General features: G+C 34.7%; 1 non-coding gene across 1 annotated transcript; it reads left to right on the top strand.

Moving 5' to 3' along the window:
* Nucleotides 1-2,496: 2,496 nt before the first annotated feature.
* Nucleotides 2,497-2,603, top strand: LOC128293560 (small nucleolar RNA R71). The gene has a single exon (XR_008283741.1). It is a non-coding gene; the product is annotated as a small nucleolar RNA R71 (small nucleolar RNA).
* Nucleotides 2,604-5,755: the final 3,152 nt, after the last annotated feature.

Below are 5,755 nucleotides of genomic sequence, written 5' to 3'. Positions count from 1 at the left end.
TTGGCATTCATCTAAATGCGAAAGTTCCATATGGACATGTGAAACTGGTTTTCTCTTAATCACTGGAGGTTGTGGCAATCTGGTTATATCCTGATACCCATCCAAGAAACAATAGAAGGCTTTCCCAACTAATCTATCCAACATTTGATTAGTAAATGACAAGGGAAAATGGTCCTTCCTAGTTCCCTTCTTAAGCTTGCGATAATCCATGCATACTCTCTATCTTGTAACAGTATGAGTTGGCATAAGCTCATTGTTATCATTGTTAACTATTGTGACACCTTTTTTCTTGGGTACACATTGTACAGGGCTCACCCATGAACTATCTAGAATAGGGTATATAATTCCAGCATCGAGCCACTTAAGGATCTCCTTATTGACAACTTCCTTCATGATTGGGTTCAACTGTCTCTATTTTTCGATAGAACTGTTATGACAATCTTCCAACAAAATCATATGTATGCAGATAGCATGGTTGATTCCATTGATGTCGGTAATTGTCCATCCCAATGCCTTCTTAGATCTCCTCAGAGCATCTAGCAACTTGACATCTTGATTAGGTGTCAGTTCTGCAGATATAACTATTGGCAGAGTGTTGTTGTCTCCAAAGTAGGCATACTTTAAATGCAACGGCAAAGGCTTTAACTCCAGTATGGGATGTTCCTCTATATAAAGTTTAGGAGGTTTAGAAGAACAATATGATAAATCCAAGGATTCAAACTTCTTCCTTAGTTTATCCATCAATTGCTTGATCTCCATGATTTCATCTAGTTCTACAAGCATTTCTGTGTCACTTAGATAGATCTTCATCATCATCAAAATTACTGTGACAAATTTTGCAAACTCATCCTCAACGACTAGTTTGATCAACCTAATGGCGTGACATTTCTCATTTTCATTGGCATATTTCAAGGCATCAAATACATTGAAAGTAATTTATTAATCATTTATCCTCATTGTTAACTCACATTTTTGCACATCAATTAACGTTCTACATGTAGCAAGAGAAGGTCTTCTAAGAATAATCGACACATCTTTGTCAGCCTCACATTCTAAAATAATAAAATCGACTGGAAAAATAAATTTATCTATTCTTACCAGTTTGTCTTCAATTTTATCTTCCAGATGTGAGTAAGATCGATCGGCTAGTTGCAGCGTGACTGTGGTGGGTCTTACCTTCCCAATTCCCAGTTTCCTAAAGATAGACATAGGCTTTAAATTTTTACTTTCTCCTAAATTACATAATGTCTTGCCAACATAATGATTTACAATTGAAAAAGGGATAGTAAAATTCCTTAGGTCCTTCAACTTTAGTGGCAATATACTCATCAACATCATTGTGCACCCTTCAATGAGAGTAACAGTTTTAAATTCCCTCAATCTTTGCTTCTTTGACAATATATCCTTCATGAATTTTAAGTAATTGGGCATTTGCTTCAAAGCTTCCACAAACGGTATTTAGGACATCCAAAAATCTCTTGAATTGAAAATATTGCTTGGAAATCTGAGATCGCTGAGGTGGCAGTAGCCTTCCTTTAGAATATTGATAATGTTTTGCTGTGGCATTCAGTTTGACCATATGATCTAATTCTGCTGCAACATTCTTTTGTTTGACCTTTTCATTTGTAGGTTACTTTTTAGATGGTTCTACAATCTATCCTTGATTGAGACTCAAATCTTCCTCTTTAGCAATGACATCTCTAACAACTTCATTAAGCTAAGTACCAGTTTTGAAAGTGATGGCCTTGCAATACTCCTTCCCTTATGATCTTGCATTCTTAGATTCACTTGGCAATGCTTATTGAGGTCTCGAATTTAGAGCATTGGCGATCTGTCCAACTTGATTTTCCAAGGCTCTTAGGGATGCAACTTGACTCTGGATCACGGTGTCATTCTTGGCCATGTATTCTTTCAGCAAAGTTGTAATAGATGAAGAAGATGATGCTAAACTTTTTTGAACATTCTGCCGAGGCATAGACTGATTATATCCAGGCGGTGCACTTGTAGCATTCTGTCTAATAACATTGTTGGAATTTTATTCCATCTAAAGTTTAGATGTTGCTTCCACCTTGATTGCAGGTGTTGGAATAGAGATTATTATTACAGTTGAAATTGCTCATGTAATACATAGAGACTGGGTTTGATGGACATTCATCAAACACATGATCTTCCCTACAATAGATACACGATATTTTAGTTGATTTCATCTCCTAAACTGTAGCTTGTTTTTTCATTGTTATGATCATGTTAGCTAGAGATGATACCTATGCTATCAACAAAGTGATTGCATTGAACTCTATAATGCCAACAGCTCTCCTGCCAGTCCTAACTGTCGTGGTAGGATATTGATAATCATTGTTGGTTATCCTTTCTAAAATTTCATATGATTCATTATAGGATTTATCTAACAAGGTACCATTGGCAGACGCATCAACTACCATCCTTGTATGTGCATTTAACCCATTATAAAACATTTTCATCTATGTCTAGTGTTGAAATCCATGCATCAGACATTTTCGCAGCAATTCTTTAAACCTTTCCCAAGCTTCATACAACGTCTCATCCTCTGATTGCCAAAATGATGTGATGTCATTTCTAAGCTTTGCATTCATATTAGGCTGATTATACCATTGCAAAAACCTTTGGCAAAGATCATTCTAGGATGCCACCATCCCTGATGGCAAAGCATTCAACCATGCTCTGGCACGATCTCTTAATGAATATGGAAATAATTTAAGTCACAGGGCATCTTCAGGAACATCTTATTACCTGAACGAGTTACAGACTTCTAAGAAAAATATTAAATACAGTCGTAGATCTTCAGTAGGCAACCGACTGAATTGTCCTACCATTTGAAACATCTAAAACATAATCAGTTTGAACTTAAAATGCTGAGCTTGAATGGGTGGTCTGACTATCCTTGGGTTCAAATCATCCAGAATTGGTACTACATGCTCATGAATGAGTCTGTATCAGTCATCTATCACAAAAGGAATAGGCATGTCAACATCCTGTCCATTTAGATGCAATAGTTCTTCCATACCTGAATAATTTTTTATCCTAGCCATATCTTGTAGTTCTCTTCTTCTTCTTCGTAAAGTCCTCTCGATCTCTGAGTCAAGAGGATATTCTTTGCTAGCAGGAATGCCTATTCTCATACACTGATGGCAATCATATAGGAATTAAATACAACTAAGTTAAATAAAACTAATGGAACTAAATAAAATAACAAAACCAAATTTTACCAAATTGCCGATCCCCAGCAATAACGCCAAAAACTTGTTGCATGTGAATATAGTATGCAAAATGTGCAAGTATACACATCGAATCAAGTAATATAATGATAAGTAAGATCGTCTCCAAGGGATCAGATAAAATTAACTTGGTTAAGTTACTGTTATGAATTATATGAATTATGCTATGGAAAAACAGTGACAGAAATGTAATGATAATTAAAATGATGTTGGTGTATGCAAAATGTAACAAAAATAGATATAAAAAATAATATTGCGAAGTTATTAGGGCAAGAATGAGAGGATCAAATCTGTTGAATGGGAAAGTTGGGATTACTAGGAATCTATCCTTATAAACCAAAAATACCTCAGCAAACTCTTAACCATTTTACCACTCAAAACGGATCTAAGATAGTCTACTTCTTTCAAAAGCAGGACCTCAAGTTGCCTCACCTAAAGCGATATATGTCTGTAGTCCTCATATGTGATTCCCAACACTAAATTCTCTTTGTTTTGTACAAATATTGCTCTATGTCTAAAAAATGCTATGGGTATTCTGTTGGACAACCACTTGTGTCATTCAATTTTAGTCTAACTAAGTTAACCTTTTCAAAATTATATTATGTTTATAAGCATACTAAACATTCATCTATGTCTAGACTCTGTATGCATGCAATTCAAGAAGAACAAATTGAATGAAATAGAAAAATAAATTAGATCAAAGCTTCAACATTAATGGAAAATTAGAGAATCATCCAGTAAACCTAACCCAATGAGATTTAACTCATAAGCTGATTAATAAAATCCAATTTTGAAATACCATTTAACATCTTAAACATTAAATTGCACAAAGAAGCAATGTAAAAGAAAATAAGGAAGAACTTTAAAAAGCATGCTTTCGCTAATCCAACTCTCAACTACGGCGTTGCAGTGTTTCATAAAGACCTAGTTGACTGCATTCATCCTCTTCCTCATATTCTACTCTTCTTTTTAGTTGCTACTGCTACCCTCTATTTCTGCTTCAAGATCCTTCCTCTGAGAAAGGCTTGTTTTTCTCTTTCAGTTCTTCTTTACTTTTTATAGGGTAGATCCCATTCTCAGCACCCAAATTTTCCTCCCTCTTTTTCAGGTAGATCTTTCTGGTACAAGTACAGCTGGTTGAGAGTGGCACGAATTGAGTGCTGACTCAGTGTCTTCTTAGAATTGTCATGGCATTAATTTTTACAATCCGTCCAACCTTTTTTCATGACAAAACTTCACTCCTTCATTTCTTTTCCTCATTCTACATCGGCTATTCAAACACAAACAAATCATTTTCACCCACAAGAAAAATAATATAATAACATTTAAGCATAATCAAAGCTTCACGATGCAATGTTCTAAAAATATTAATATAATATCCTAAAATGCAAATACATCTACTTAAGTACAAACAAGTAACCAATTTTAGAGGCCTGAAATATAACTCCTTTCAAGGGTTATCAATACACAAAAGAACCATTACTGTTTTTCTTAAAATAAACACAATTGTCAAAGCTATTTCGTTTGAAATCATGAGTAGCCATAAAAGAATTAAATCTCTTGTACCACTTCCTTGGTGACTATTTCAAGCCATAAAGGGACTTTTTCAGCAAGCAACCATAGTTCTCCTTTTCTGAGACGATAAAACCCTTTATTTGTTGCATGTAAATATCTACCTCAAGTTCTCCATGCAAGAACACTATTTTTACATCTAACTGCTCAAACTTCAAATCATACATGGCCACAATACCAAGTAAGGCTTGAGTTCCTTCTTTCTTTTGCAACCAGCCTTGCTTTATATCTGTAAAGTCTACATCTAGAATCTGACTATAACCTTTTGCTACCAGTCTTGCTTTATATTTGGGTTCTTCATTTCCTGGAGTTCCTTTTTTTTTTAAATACCCATGTACAACGAACAACCTTTTTACCTTTATGAAGCTTCACTAGATCCCATGTTCTGTTCTTATGGAGTGATTCCATCTCTTCTTGCATGACAATCATCTACTTTCCTGAATCTTCACAGCTACCTGCCTCGGAATAAGTAGATAGCTCTTGATTTGTATCTATATCTTTAGCCTTATTTAAAGCATAAGCAACTAGATTAGCCTCGTACCTTTTTAGAGGTCTAATTTCTCTTCTAGGTCTATTTTTGGCAATAGAATATTGTGGTGCTGACTATAGTGAAGAAGCAACTCTAGTCTAAATTTCTGTTTTTACCTGAGAAGTAGACTTTATTGTAGATCCTGGATCAATTTGAAGCTCTATCTACTTTTCCTTGTCTTTATTGAAAGAGTCTTTAAGAGATAAGTTAGGTAGCATATAGTTTCATAAAAAATAACATCTCTTCTAATAACGAATTTTCTATTTTCAGGACACCATAACTTATACCCTTTAACATCAGCCTTATAACCAAGAAAAACACATTTAATAGATCTAGGTTCCAATTTCTCATTATCAACATGAGCATATGCAGGACACCTAAAAATTTTTCAAATTAGAAT

The sequence above is a fragment of the Gossypium arboreum genome, chromosome 5 (genome assembly GCF_025698485.1).
Source record: "Gossypium arboreum isolate Shixiya-1 chromosome 5, ASM2569848v2, whole genome shotgun sequence".
NCBI lineage: Eukaryota > Viridiplantae > Streptophyta > Magnoliopsida > Malvales > Malvaceae > Gossypium > Gossypium arboreum.
Note: the sequence above shows the minus strand (reverse complement) of the source record. Positions and strands in the feature narration are given on the sequence as shown.